We start from the raw sequence: 15898 nt of genomic DNA on the forward strand, positions 1-15898 counted from the left end.
TTAAAATAATTGGCAAAAGAACCAGGGGGGAGATGAGGAGAATTTTTTTAACGGAGTAAATTGTTAGGATCTGGAATGCGCTGCCTGAAAGGGTGGTGGAAGCAGATTCAACAGTAACTTTCAAAAGGGAATTGGATAAATACTTGAAAAGGAAAAATTTGCATGGCTATGGGGAAAGAGCATCCTTACTCTTTGGCAATCCCTTTGCTTCTCTACTTCAAGTCTTCCTTTAAAAACTCTTCAAAACCCATCTTTTCAACATAGCCTTCAGTACCCTTTTCCAACCTCTCTCCCCTGGTTTGGTATCTGTTTTCCTTATTCCCTGTACAGTGTCTTGGGATATCTTGTATGTTAAAGGTGTTACTGAAATGCACGTTGTTGTTGGTCTCAGTAATAGCTCTAGCATTTCACATATGCAGGATTCCATCCTGGGAGGAGTCTGGATTTTTGGATTCTTGAAGGTGGTGAAGTTGTATTCTGTAACCTTTTTCTGGTGATTTCTTTTTAATGCAGCTCAAAGGGGAGAATGTAAGCAATTTTTCCCCAAAAAAAGCTAGGAATAAAAGGAAATATTTTATATATGTACTGTACATTGTTGACATTGTGTACAGACTTTTCTAGTAATGTTTTTTAACGTCTAAAGTTACCAGAAGTCTAATCTTGGAATCAAGATTCCCCAAATTATGGACTGCAGATTAATAGAATATCTGAATTAGAAACTGTTAGAGTTACGGGGCCCTTGCCAATGAACCTGTATTGGTGACAGTGATGATATATTATTCAGTGTAAGTGAGACTTGATACATTACAGCATCTGAGCAGTAGTCGGATAAGGTGTGTTATACCCATTATGCCCTGGGTAGAAGTTGCGATCTCCACAAATCCACCCCCGTCGGCCCTGGTCTCTAGGTTCCCTCCTCCGCTCGGTGTTGGATGTTCCCAAGCTCTTGGCTGAATACCTCTACAATCTAAGTGTCTGAGAGACCCCTTCTTATACTTTTTCCCAGCAAAGCTTATGGAGACCAGTTAACCCAATCATTGATTTACACCCCAAACCCAAAGTCCAATCATAAAGATGCCACGTCCGCAGCACCTTGGTGTACGCAGGTTCTAATCTTATGACACCCATATATCATCTGTTTTTGACCATCAAGTTTCCTATCTAGGGTAGTTATGACAACACAAAAGGAACATTTCTCCATAGTGTAGAGATATGGCATCTTTGCTGTTTGCTGTGAAAGGCCTATGTTTTTAATTCACTGCAGACATCATAACATTCTAATGCCGTGGCAGCTACACCTGACCTTGCTTCCCAGATTAGTTGTCTTATTGCTAATAGCTAATATCCAACTTTCACCCACAGCTTCCCTATTCGACCATGGTATTTCGCTTTCCCACCCCAGGCTGTCTGGTTACAGCTTACTCAGACTTTAATTATAAGCAAAAAGGGTTACATGTCACATATAATTCAGGTTACCATTGCATACAGTTGATGATTATAAACTTCTACATTTAATTCTTACACACGATTATAAATCCATTACTGATGATTATAAGATATTAATGATTATAAGATATCAAAACAAGTTTTCTAAAAATCAACTAATCCATGATAATCTTACAGTCCCTTTGCCTCTTATCTCAGTCCCTGAAATTCTACCAATCCCTTCAGTTCTGTTCCCACAGACAGGCTGCCTGCTTCGCTAATAAGCTTGCTGAGGTCTGCACCTTTCAATTTTAGTCAAGGAAGGCCCAGTGCCTTGGTTTCTTCCATTTTATATCTAATCGGGTCTACCCAGGGTATATTACACTAGTTTAAAAGCATGATTATTCAAGAATCGCCGTACATCATGTAACAGTTACATAATACAAACCTGAACCTATAAATAATAATACTTATTTCATTTAGTTCATGTTAGTTAGTAGGGAAAATCTGAAATGGAGACTTCCCAAGATTTTCACAAAACACTACTTTGGCATAGATGTATCTTAATTGAACATTAGAATTTTACAAGGGCACATGTTAACTTGACTGAAAGATGCCATTCCTTTTTTTCCTACAAATTATTATCCCATTCTTCTCCTCCTTCTCTGGATGGCATTGATTCCCTGCTGAAATATTGTTCTATAGACATCCAATTACCCTCTGATACCTCACCCATTCTTTGTGAGAGCCTAGGCAGTTAATCCCATCAGATTATTCAACTGTGGAGAGCAGCGCAGTTGAACCCAACCATATCCTTGCCACACCGTCACAGGCACACGTTCCAAAAGAACTTGATGGGTAGCTATTAGGCTGGGATCAGAGAACTCCGCACAATCTGAGGATGGAACTTGGGAGCTTTCTGGTCTGTAAACCATTGGAGCAAACCCGGAGAGGTTTTTCAACTGAACATTGGAATTTTATAAGGGCTAAATTCAGGCTAATGCTAAGTTGACAAAAAGAAGCAGCCAATTGGAACTGGGTGGCACAGTGGATTAAATACTGGCCTTTCAAATCCATCCTACTGCGCACGAGTCCGCAGCACCATTCTATTTTGAATGTGGCACTAACTGGCAATCTCACTCGGAGACCACAGGATGGTTGGTATGATAGCAAAATACTGCAGATGCTGGAAATCCGAATAACAACAGAAAATGCTGGAAAAACTCAGCAGGTCAGGCAACATCCGTGGAGAGAAATTTGAGTTGACGTTTTGGGACGAAACCCTTCTTCAAAACTGGAAAGAAAAGAAAATAGATCGAAGGCAAGATTGCGATCGAACAAAAGAAGACAAAGAGACAATAAAAGGTATTCGAAGCCAGACGAGATGGTAATAGGCCCGTGGAGACAAAAGGCAGCTGAGATTAGGTGTGAAGTGTACTGGCAGGTAAGAGACAGCTGCCAGGTGAGAGAGAGAAACAAAAGGAAAGGAGGGGGGTGGGGGGGGAAAGGAGGACCCAAAACAAAGGGGTGGAAAAAATTATAAGTAAAAAAGTAATAGGGGGCCGAGGTTATGATCTGAAATTGTTGAACTCGATATTGAGTCCGGAAGGCTGCAAAGTGCCTAATCGGAAGATGAGGTGCTGTTCCTCGAGTTTACGTTGAGCTCCTGTGGAACAATGCAAGAGGCCGAGGATGGTGAGGTCCGAGTGGGAATGGGGTGGTGAATTAAAATGACAGGCGACCGGAAGCTCGGGGTCACCCTTACGGACTGAACGGAGGTGTTCTGCAAAGCGGTCACCCAATCTGCGTTTGGTCTCGCATTGGAAAAAAAAAATCACAGTTGCAGTAGGGGGTGATCTTCTGAGGCTGGGCCTGAGGTATGTTTTAAGGATAGAGTAAGGTGAAGTTTGACACTTATTTAGCTGTGTTGTACTTGACCTGGGGGTGTTTGATGCTGACACTGGGTGTTTGAAATGGGAAGAGTTTCATTTTCCCCAGTATTAACATTTCTCACTTTGAGCATGGGAAAAAAGCAGATGTTCCAAATGAGTAGATGGAGTATGCGTGTGCATTAGATTATGCATGTGTGTTTAGTTTATACAGCATCTGCAGTGCATCATAATGTTTCTGTGCTCTGCAGATGTTGCTGTAAATAATTTAATTCACTTTGGATGCAGTAAAATCCTGGAGACTGAAATCTTTTCCTACAGCAAAGATGCAGCACCCTTGTGTGCAGGTGAATATGCTGCTGGTGTTTGAGAGAAACTAATGGTAAGCGTTACAGCTGCATTTTGTGGAAAGTAATAATATAACCCATTTTATGCTGCAAGACAGTCACTGCAATTAATCATTTGGGTACCGAATGTCCAATGTAGCTTTCAATATCCATTATTATTTGTGTTGTACATGCAAAAATAAATTTTCTGAAATTTTGACTGTTAAATGTTAGAGTAGAATTAAGTTCTAGAATGTGATGTATAACCTCATTTGAAAGTTTTCTTAATTCATGGTTGCTGAAGAAAAGGTGTTTATCATTACCACATCTCTAGTGTAGAAATAATACTCTAGTCCCTAAAGAATTTTAAAGTTAGTCCCTGGGAATTACAGGCACTCACCCATGACTATGTGGTAGTTTTTTGTGCTGATTTGTTATTGTAATTATTTTCCTTTTCCTCTCTATCTTCTTCTCCTAAAGGTGCTGACCCTTGCTGGGATTCAATTCCATGGGTGTCTTTTGGCCTCTGGTACCTTTTTTCATGTGAGCCGAAACAGTGCGTGTCAGCAGGGTATTCAATCTTGTGTGCATCATAGCCGAGCCTGATCCTGTCCTCACACAAGCACCTTCTAGCAGGTGTCATAATCACGACAGGCAATCCTGGCCATTTTACCCTGCTTCAACCAACGCTGATTAAATATTGGGAAGACCGAAGCTGTTGTTTTTGGTCCCCGCTGCAAACTCTGTTCCCTAGCCACTGACTCCATCCCTCTCCCTAACATCTGTCTGAGGCTGAACCACACTGTTCGCAACCTTGGTGTCATATTTGACCGTGAAATGAGCTTCCGACCACACATCCGCAGCATAACAAAGACCGCCTACTTCCACCTCCGTAACATCGCCCGTCTCCGCCCTTGCCTCAGCTCATCCGCTGCTGAAACCCTCATCCATGCCTTTGTTACCTCTAGACTTGACTATTCCAACGCACTCCTGGCTGGCCTCCCACATTCTACCCTACGTAAACTTGAGGTCATCCAAAACTCGGCTGCCCGTGTCTTAACTCGCACCAAGTCCCGTTCGCCCATCATCCATGTGCTCGCTGACCTACATTGCCTCCCGGTTAAACAGTGCCTCGATTTCAAAATTCTCATCCTTGTTTTCAATCCCTCCATGGCTTCGCCCCTTCCTATCTCTGTAATCTCCATCAGCCCCACAACCCCCCGAGATATCTGCGCTCCTCTAATTATGCCCTCTTGAGCATCCCTGATTATAATCGCTGAAACTTTGGTGGCCGTGCCTTCTGTTGCCTAGGCCCTACGCTCTGGAATTCCCTGCCTAAAGCTGTCCGTCTCACTACCTCTCTTTCCTCCTTTAAGACGTTCCTTAAAACCTACCTCTTTGACTAAGGTTTTGGTCACCTGCCCTAATTTATCCTTATGTGGATCGGTGTCAAATTTTTAGTCTTAAAATACTTCTGTGCAGCACCGTGGGACGTTTTACTACGTTAAAGGTGCTATATAAATACAAGTTGTTGTTGTGATGAGGCCAATTATAGTATCCCTACTGCCACTCAGTGTAGAACTTGGGACCATCACAGTCTGTATGGCTCATGGTCTTAACCAGTGGAAGGTAGACCAGTATGTTTTTAATTAAAAAAAAAAAAACTTACTTTCCAGAGGATAGTTTAAAAAAGAAATTAAAATGATGCTGTGCATCTTCAAGCCAGCCAATTTGTCAGCTTCCATGATGTCTTTAGATATGATACAATGAAAGACCCGTGTCTGTGTTAGTAGGATGTACAGCCTGGAAACAGGAGCAGACCAAACGTTAGTACGATTGCAAAGCTGCTTTTATTTTTGTTTTCTCCCTCCCTATGAAAATTGGTGGGCCTGTTGGTATAGTGGAACTACTACTCAATTTGTAATGAATTTTGGAGGGGAAAGAAATCAATTTGGCAGTTTGTTAGCTTTAATTCACTTTATAAGTAGGTTAGCTGTAATTTCACATTATAAGCAGTTTGAACAGCTTAAATCCTGCTTAGTCACATTGCTTCCCTAATACAATGATAACATGTTGGCCAGAATGTGGATTAGATGCCTCATGGTATTTTAACTGCAGTGTATTGCAATTTCATAAGACTTTAATATTCTGGGACAGTGCTGGACGGCAAACTGTGGTAACCTAGCATTACAACAGGTCACAAGTTTGCCATTTTGTACCAATTTGCTTTAGGAAGATTAGATTAACTCTGTTTTTGTATTCTGTGTGAATAAATCAACCTAACACAGTTGGTATTATATCTGTGCTCTTCTTTCCATACATTCATTATTTATTGAAGGTAATTAGTTGCAAGTCTAAATAGATAAAAGCTGATCTGAAACAGCACTCAGAATGTGAAGAGATTGTAAGTTACAAATGATGCTTATTAACTAATACACAGGTAGAATCTAAAGGAGTTTTATCCAAGTAGTTTACTTGATGTATTTGAACTATGTCTTTCTCCTCATTATTGACATGTATTAATTTTTCACTCCCATTGTACTGTTGAGAGGGTGGGACAGCCAACTGTTCCCAGGCCTTATCCATTGTAGCTCTTTAATGAGCTGTTACGAGGTATTCAAGAGCAGCATGAATTGACTCACTGATTTTATTTTTGTCATATACTCACTGTGGAGAAGCACCTGCCTCTCTATTGGACCTGCTGAGATTGGAACCTTGCCATGTGGAGAATTGTGGAAAGTTTATACCTGTATTTTGTAATTTGGGGTGATCTATTTTTTACCTATTGCAGTGTACATAATATGTTACAGTTTTCTGCACCATGTTCAGGTTTTAAGAATTGCAGCAATTTGTGATTAAGCTACTATGCACTCTTACATCTGAAGGACCGATGTTGATTTTAAGAAGTTGTGCTGAAGTGGCACTGCTGAGTTGCAGCAAAAATTTTCTTCTGGACACCAAATTTTCCAGTTCAGAAAAGATAATTTTTCAACAAGAGAAAGAGCACATTACTCTTTTACTTGTTAGAAATGCTGCTTGTTTAGTATGGGTGTCGAGAAAACAATTTGTGCCAAGGTATTGAAATATAACTGTACACCCTCAAAGTTCTAAACTTGCTTATCTAGTTGGTCCTTTTGATCACACCTACTGTAAATAAGAAATGGACTGCTGCAGTTTTTTGGTCTGTAACTTGAACTGTGAATCAAATAATGACAGAACTCTGCCAAAGAATAAAAGCCTTTCTACAAAAGAAAAGTGGTTTCATTTCAGCTTAATTGTGAGCTGATGATTAATAGTTGTATGTCGTGGTATTATATTCACTGGACAGTTTCTGATTGTCAGGATGTTGAAACATGATTTTTATTTTTTAATTTGTTCTCAATTTGAAAACAAGGCCCTAGGGTTCAAACCTAGGTTAGACAGGATAGTGAATTTGACAGGTAAGTTGCAGGAATAATGATAGTGAACAGAAGTCAACGCCACTTGTACTTTATTATTGTAGGTTTGGTTAGTACACTGAGAGCATACTGGCTGGAGGCTTTACTGATGGATACAAATGGATATAAAATTTCTCATTCATCATCTGTTGTTTGTTCATAAATGTGCAATAATGGAGTCTTGCGCAGCAAGAGACCATTGAAGTATAAAACATCTGTTGGTATGGAGTTTACCTTGAGCAGGCGTTCAGGCTGAGAGGGAGATTAACTTTGAGGTGCAGTGGCCAATCCTACGGGGGAGCGCGCTGCGTCACGGGGGGGCGTTCATGGCGTTTGTGGGCGGGGCTTAATCTTTCAAACTGCCGCTAATTCGGCCATCTTGATTTTTCTGCATCTCCTTCTCTCTCTCTCTCTCTCTCTCTCTCTCTCTCTCTCTCTCTCTCTCTCTCTCTCTCTCCCTCTTCCCTCTCTTCTTCCCTCTCTCTCTCTCCTTCCCCCTCTCTCTCTTGCCGTGAGTACGGGACCGGGAAAACCGGGGCTTTCCAACGAGCCGTCACCGACCGAAATCGGACACCTGGAGTCCGCAGCGAAAGGCGTTCGTCTGCCGTTTGCGGAGTGAGTGAGGGGGAAGCAGGGCCCGGCGAGGGCACCGGGTGCCCGTCTTTTCAGACAGTCAACCAGCCGGCCGGCCGGCCCGACAGGCCCCTGATCAGGGGAGCGGCCCCCAGTTGTGGGCTTGGCGTGCGCCGTCCAGGCAGAGTCAGCCCGACGCGACCCGCCCCGGCTGCCGGTGGCAGTGATGCTGCCAGGAAAGGCCGCGGATCCGGCACTCGGACTAGGCCGCACTCGGGGCCGCGGTCTCCTCCCTCCCCCCCTCCCCCCCCCCCCACCCTCTCTCCTCCCCCCCTCCCCCCACAGAGCGGGGGAGCGGCAGCGGCCGGCCGTCAACCGCGCAGCCCAAAAAAGCCCTGGCAACGCCGGGCCCCCCCAGCTAGTTTAACATAAAATAGTTTAGTTTAGTATGAGGAGGGCAGCTGAAGCACAATATGGAAGATCTTTGATGCTTTGTGTGTTGTGTCCACATTGCAGGAAGTGTTTCTGACTGCTTGCACTTGAGCACAATGTTTCGAATTAAAGATTTCAGGGAAGGACTTCAAGGGTAGCAGTTTCAAGATTATTCCCGGTGCCACAATTTAGTCAGTATAGGAATTGTAAGATAAGGAAGGCAAATGCATGGTTGTAGAGATGGTGTAGGAGGAGAGGTTTCAGATTCCTGGAACCTGTTGAGGGATAGGAGTGCCCTCTATAGGATGGAGGAATTTCACCTGAACAGAGCTGAGATCAGTGGCCTCGTTGGGAGAGTTATGAGCTCTGAGAGAAGGTTTAAATAAATGTAGTGAAGGGCAAGAAAAATCAAGAGGAGGAAGTGAAAAGGAAAGAAAAAAGGGCAAGAGGCACAGGAAAAAAGTGAAGAACAGATCATAAGCGGATTGATTAAAAAGAATGATGGCCAACAGAGGCAGATTTCAATTATATTTATGTAAATTAAATACATGTCCTCGAGGCACAGATTGCTGGGGGGGGGGCGGGGGGGAGGTGGATATGCAGATTATATAATACCATTAACGGAAAAGTGGCTTGGGCTAGGGCGGAACTCTGAGTACGGCGGTGTAGTGGTTATGGTACTTGACTAGATAATGAGTTCAAATTCCACCATGGCAAGTTTGTGAAATGGAATGCAGTAAATCTGGTTATTTGTAGGCTTGCACCAGGACAAATCTTCTCTTAGGCAGTCCCTCGGAACCGAGGATGACTTGCTTCCACATTAAAAATGAGTTCGCAGGTGACTGATGAGTCCAATGCGGGACCTACAGTCTCTGTCACAGGTGGGGCAGATGGTGGTTGAAGGGGCGGGTGGGTGGGGTGCTTGGGTTGACGTGCGCTCCTTGCACTGCCTGCGCTTGGCTTCCGCTTGCTCCCGGCGAAGAGACTCGAGGTGTTCGGCGCCTTCCCGGATGCTTCTCCTCCACTTTGTGCGGTCTTGGGCCTGGGGTTCCCAGGTATCGGTGGGGATATTACACTTTTTCAAGGAGGCTTTGAGGGTGTCCTTGAAGCGTTTCCTCTGCCCACCTGGGGCTCTCTTGCCATGCTGGAGCTCCGAGTAGAGCGCTTGTTTCGGGAGCCTTGTATTGGGCATGCTGACAATGTGACCTGTCCATCAGAGCTGATCGAGCGTGGTCAAAGCTTCGATGGTGGGGATGTTGGCCTGAGCGAGAACACTGACGGTGCGCCTATCCTGCCAATGGATTTGCAGGATCATGCGGAGGCAGCGTTGGTGGTACCTCTCCTGTGCTTCAAGGTGCCTGCTGTACATGGTCCATGTCTCTGAGGCATACAGCAGGGTGGGTATCACTGCTGCTCTGTAGACCATGAGCTTAGTGCCGGGTTTGAGGTTCTGGTCTTCAAACACTCTTCCCCAGGCGACCGAAGGCTGCACTGTCACACTGAAGGCGGTGTTGGACTTCGTCATCGACATCTGCCCTTGTTGACAGTAGGCTCCCGAGGTATGGAACCAGGACAAATACCATGAAAGCCGCTGGATTGTTGTAGAAACACAAGCAATTGCTTCACTAATATCCTTCAGATAACCTACCACCCAGTCTGATCACAAGTGTTAACATGGCTCAATGGTCATACTCTCGCCTCTGGCCTTGTGGTTCAGCACCCCCACTCTCGCCGTCCCCTATTTAATTTACATAAATATAATTAAAATCTGCCTCTGTTGGCCATCATTCTTTTTAATCAATCCTCTTATGATCTGTTCACTTTTTTCCTGAGCACGAATTCCTAGCTCACGGAGCTGAAGTGCTGTCTTTCGGATGAGATATTAAACCAAGCCTCGGTTTATATCCACTTGCCTGTTCAGGTGTATATAAAAGATCCCATATTTGAGAGCAGGGGAGTTCTCCTGGTGCCCTGACTAACATCCCTCAATGAACATCATCAAAACAGATTAATTGGTCATTTATCTCAGTGCTGTTTCTGGGACCATTGCTGTGTGGAAATTGAATGCTGCATTGCCTACATAACAATAGGATTGGGATGCTCTACCAGAAACAGTGGTGGAAGTAGAATCCATAATAGCTTTTAAAAGATAAGTGGATAAGTAATTGCTAAAAGAAAATTTTAAAGGGTTTAGGATAAGGGCAGGGGAATGAAATTAAGTGGCCAGCTTTTTCAGAGAAGTAGCGCACGTGAATGGGCTGAATGGTCACCTTTGCTGTACAATTCTGATTCTATGATTAATGTCATTAACATTCTTGTACGAATGTTGTTGTGCAGTAAGAACATGGAAGACACTGATGATTGCAACTGTTGCAACAATTGACCAAAAACCTAATTTAAAAATGCTCAAAGAAAAGAAAGACTTGCATTTATTTAGCACTCTTCATGAGCTCAGGTTGTCCCAAAGCGCTTTACAGCCAATGAAGTACTTTTGAAGTGCAGTCACCGTTCTAATGTAGGAAATGCAGCAGCCAATTTGCGCACAGCAAGGTCCCACAAACAGCAAGGTCCCACAAACAGCAATGTGATAATGACCAGATAATTTTTTTCCATGTTGGTTTAGGAATAAATATTGTCCAGGACACATTCTCATTGGAAACAATTCTGGTGGCAATTCTTCTTGGTCAATTCTTTCCTCTTCTCCCCTGAAGGTGTTGACTCCTTGCTGATCGACAGTTTCAACGGGAACTGGTTGTTATCAAGTGGCCATTGTCCAAGTGAGCTTAGATGGTGAGTGTCAGCAGAATATTTGACTGTAGGGGATATCATTGCTGAACCTGGTCCTATTCACACACCTGCACATTCAGCAGGGATTGGTGGATACCAGTCAGGGTTGGGAACCCCACTTGATTTTCATTCGTAACCAAAGGGTGCTCAGGCTGATTGTAGCACCCTTACTGCTGCCCATGCTGAGATTAGCCAATTTTTTATAGACCAGGGATCAAAACTGGTACGGCTCAACTATTCACTGGATGAACTCAGCTAACGGGGAAATCCTTGTTCATAACTTTTATTCTAACTTAGAGTTGATTGGTGAATAGTAGACTTGAAAAGTAGTCGTATACTGTATGTTGTTAGTGGCTTCTCGTGTTTCCTGACATGGGTTTAATGTGGTATATGGTTTCCATCAGTGCACCAATTGAGCCAATTATTAGGGAGCTGATCCAATCAATTTAAGTAATACTAAACATACTAATATTGCTCAGTCTTTGTAACACCTGCCTGCAAGTTATAATTGGATCTAATACTGTTGGCAGACAAGGCCATTTGAACTTGTTTGCAGGTTAGCAAACATTTCCAATGTGCAATAGACTGACTTGGTAGAACATAGTAACAATTTTAGGCAAGAGAAAACTGCCGTTCCATCTAGCCCAACTATCCACAGTATTCCCTTGGTGCATTTCTAATAGCCCTGAATCATATTTGTTGACAAGAACTTGTCTAATTCCTTCCATGAAACTCATAAGATTTCTTGTTCCACCACCAATGCTGGTAATCTTTTCCACATACTTACCAACTTTTAGTTAAAAAAAAAAAGATTCCTCTTGCATTTCCTGTTTTATTTCGTTGTCCCTTAATTTGTAAATATGGTATCTTGTGCTTAACTTCTGTAAAGGAAGAAAAGCTTACTTGGATCCAAGTTGTCCAAAACTTTCATAATTTTAAACACATTGGCCTAGAAATTCGGTGGCGCCCCACCAAGCTCACCTGGGCGCCGGAATTACCGCTGCGATCGGAGCCGTTGCGCCCACCGGAAATTCAGCTTGAGCGCCCCAAGAGGGACGCGGGCCGCTGCTCGAGGCGCCCCGCGTCCCTCTTGGGGCGCTGAAACTGAATATCGCAGCGCAACGTGCTGCAGCGCCACACGCTGCGGCACGGCGCGCTGCGGTACTGCAGGCCTTCCTCTCCCTCTTAAGGGGGAGGGGCCTGCACCAGCGCGATGGCCGATTGCGAGTGCCGGCAAAAGAGCCCGGCACCGAGGAGAAGTGCCGGGCTCTCGGGACACAGCCGGCACTGCCCGGGGGAGGGGGGGGGGGGGAACAGGAGGCCGGGGACGGAGGTGCTGGCAGGCAGCCACCGGAAAAAATGGCCGCCCCGCACCTCCACCTTAATTTGCGCCACTACCGCCACAGGTTGGCCCCGTGAACCGGGCGCGATTTGCGACCGGTGTTAGAGGCGGGCGCGACCAAATATCGCGATCAGGGTGGTAGCGGGGCGTTGCGCACACCGATGACATCATCGGTGGTGGCGCAGCGCTACAGGCTAAAGCCGCCATTAGCGCCCCGCTAAATATCGCGGGAGGCGTGGCCAGTGGCGCTAAAGCCACTGAGTGCCCTCTTTAGGCGCTAACTGGTGGCGCAGCCCACCAAATTTCTAGGCCATTGTTTGTTCTGTATTCTCTTTTCAAGAGAGAAAAGACCGGTAATCAATCTTTCCCCGTGCATCATTTCCTTAAGTTCTGGGATCAACTGTGTAGCCCTTCTCTGTACCCTTTTTTGAAATAGGGAGACCAAAACTGCACGCAGTATTCCAGATGTGGTCTTATCAGAGCCAAATAGTTTCAAAATGGTCTTTCTGGCTATATGTTATACCTCTTTCTATTCATCCCAACATTCTGTTTGCATTTTTAACAGCCTGGGAACATTCTGCTGATGGTTTTAGTGACCTGTTCACTAACGCCCTAATATCTCTCTCCTCCGATACCTCAAGTACATTCTAATTCACATCAACCGTCCCTCTGCCAAATCTCATAACTTTACATTTCCTTCTATTAAATTGCATCTGCCATTTCTCTGCTCAAGCTTGTCGAGATCCTTTTGAATTTGCTCATTGATAGTCACCATTTGCTACTGCTCCCAAATTCGTATCATCTGCAAATTTAAACACTTTGGACATAATTCCTTCCTCTAAATCTTCATTAAAAATTATAAACAACGGGCCTTGTGGCATTCCACTAGTACCTGCCTGCAAACCAGATACCTACCCATATACTACTATTTGTTGTCTACCGACCAGCTATTTGCCAATAAAAATGCTGGAAATACTTAGCAGGTTAGGCAGCATCTGTGAAGAGAAAAACAGAGTTGACATTTCAGGTCGATGACCTTTCTTCAGAACTGGAAAGAGTTAGAGATGTAACTGATTTTTAAGCAGGGAAAGGGGGTAGGGGAGGAAAAAACAAAAGGGAAGGTCTGTGATGGGATGGAAGGCAGGAGAGATTAAAAGACAAAAGGGATGATGATACAAGGCAAAAGGAGATGGTAATGGGACAGCTATTTGCCAATCCATTTTAATACATTCTCATCTGTCCCATGGGCTTGGACTTATGCAGTACACTATTATGTAGGACAGTGCTAAATGCCTTCCTGAAATTCTGATAAATAACATCCACTGTCTGTCTGTCTCTCTCTCTCTCTATCTACCAGGTCTGTCATCTCTCCAATGAAATCCAGTAAATTAGTCAAGCATGGCATCCCACTCCTAAAACCACACTGACTGTCATGGATTAGTTCATGCCCCTTAAGATACTCCCTTATATTATCCCTCATTATACTTGCAAACACTTTCCCAACAGTGGAAGTAAGGCTTACATGCCTATAATTTGATATAAGTATCAGCGAACTCTGAAAAATATCTGCAAGAGGACTTGCAATCGTTTGAACCAATCCCTGCAGAATACTGAAAGTTGTCAGAGTTTCAACAACTTCCCCAATATGTCATCTCTTGTAATTTAAAAACTTTTCAGTCTACATTCACATTTAAATTGTACCCTCAATTTTGGTATTTCTCCCCTATTTCTTTCACTTTCTCCAGCTTCGACCACCACTTCCTCATTGTCGTTTTTTGGTGGGCCAACCCCTCTTTGCAACCTATTTTTTTTTTTACTGCTGGCATATTTGAAGACTGTATTGCGGTTCTTTTTTTTCCAGCTTTTTTTTCCCCTTGTGATCCCTCTTTTCAATCCTTATGAGTTTCTTGGCATTCCTCAGCCTATCTTTTATAGAACTTACTCTTTTATTCTGTCCCTGAACTATTTCCGGGATAAATTTCTTTTGCATCTTAAAAACTATCCCTTTGAAACTAATCTACTTTCCTTTCGCATTTATTCCTTCCAGTATTTCTTCCCATTTTATCATTTGCATGCATTCTCTCATACCCATATCAGCTTGTTTAAAATACAGTTTTTTAATTGGCCTCCTTTTTGTTATCTACCCCGAATGTCAGAACATTATGGTCACTAGTTCCCAAATATTCTCTTACTCCTACTTTGCTCATTTGTTAAAACTAAATCCAGTATTGCATTACCCCTTGCGGGTTCCTTAATGTATTGTTTTAGAAACGAGTCCCTCACAATTTCATGCAGACCTACTCCATTGTGCATTCCAGCCAATATGAGGGAGATTGAAATCCCAGGATTACTACTGAAGACCTGTAACTCATCTGTCGTATCGCCTACCACAAAATTGCAACAGCCTCACTTTTTTTGGTGGCCTTTAGCATATTCCTATTACTAACTTTTTCCCATCCTCTAATTCTGTCCAGAGATTCAGTACCACTTCCAACATCCAACTTTGTTGTAACTAGTCCCACTCTGAACAAATAATGTCACCCTTACCTCCCAGTCATGCTTAAAACACAAAGGTCTGCAAGTTAACTCCACAATCATGATTTCAAGTAGGTTTCAGTCATTCCTGAAACATCAGTTTCCTCCCTATGTATCAGCACCTCCAGCTTACTCATTTTATTTTCTTATAAATTAAGGATAATATTAGATCCAAAGAGGAGTCATATAAAGTTGCCAGAAAAAGTAGCAAGCCTGAGGATTGGGAGCAGTTTAGAATTCAGCAAAAAAGGACCAAGAGATTGATTGAGAGGGGGAAAATAGAGTATGAGAGTAAACTTGCAAGGAATATAAAAGCGGACTGTAAAAGCTTCCACAAGTATGTAAAAAGAAAAAGATTAGTGAAGACAAATGTAGGTCCCTTACAGTCAGAAACGGGAGAATTTATAACGGGGAACAAGGAAATGGCAGAGCAATTAGACAAATACTTTGGGGGGAAATTTTTCCAGCCCTGGGGAGGCGTGTATGGAGGCGGGACTGCCGGGAAAATGGCAGAAACTGGGAGCGGGTACCAACCCCGCTCCCAACCCGCCTCCGTGCCGTCTTCCCGGGAGGCGGGTCCCTGACTCGCGCAGGGACCCGCCTCGAGACTGCCAGTTAACAGGTAGTTAACAGACAGTTAAGAGGCTTATCCCTATTATACCCACACAATTGCAGGCTTCCCAACGGCTGCAAACCTGGCCAGGGTAAGCGAGGTGAGCAGTGGGTCTGCGGGGGTGAGAGGGGTCGAAAAGTGCGCTGTGGAGGTGAGTGATGGGTGCAAGTGTGGAGAGGTAAGTATGAGAGGTGAGTGCAAAGTGTTTGCTTCTTCCTGCAGGCTTCAACCCTTGGGGATCCGGAGGTGCTTCATCTCAACGGCAGAGATGACAGAATGGCTGCTGCATTCTCCGATGCAGCAGCCATCTGCTTTCTGCTAAGGAGAGCGGTTTGGTGAGTTTTCAGTCCAGGGCTTACCTTAGAACAGAGATTGTCAGTGTTTGACAGCTTCTCAAAGCTGTCAAACGCTGACAAATCATCTGTCAAAAATGTTTGACAGATGAAACGTCATACGCTGACATCCTCTGTCACCGGCTTTCCCTCAATTGGCCGGCTAAGCCCGCAGAGCGCGCTTAACAAGGTCAATCAAGGGAAAAT

General features: G+C 44.0%; 1 protein-coding gene across 11 annotated transcripts in view; it reads left to right on the forward strand.

Moving 5' to 3' along the window:
• kcnab2a (potassium voltage-gated channel subfamily A regulatory beta subunit 2a) overlaps positions 1-15898 on the forward strand; it is a 372430-nt gene that overhangs the window by 67038 nt on the left and 289494 nt on the right. The window contains exon 1 of one of the 11 annotated variants that reach the window (XM_085967212.1): positions 7551-7692. The exons of the other annotated variants lie outside the window; for them this stretch is intronic. The gene's annotated coding sequence lies outside the window, so the exon portion shown is untranslated. Of the gene's footprint in view, positions 1-7550; positions 7693-15898 lie in introns of those variants that run through there. 11 annotated transcript variants of the gene reach the window in all.

The sequence above is a fragment of the Somniosus microcephalus genome, chromosome 25 (genome assembly GCF_052327205.1).
Source record: "Somniosus microcephalus isolate GS21.2 chromosome 25, FLI_Smic_1.0, whole genome shotgun sequence".
NCBI lineage: Eukaryota > Metazoa > Chordata > Chondrichthyes > Squaliformes > Somniosidae > Somniosus > Somniosus microcephalus.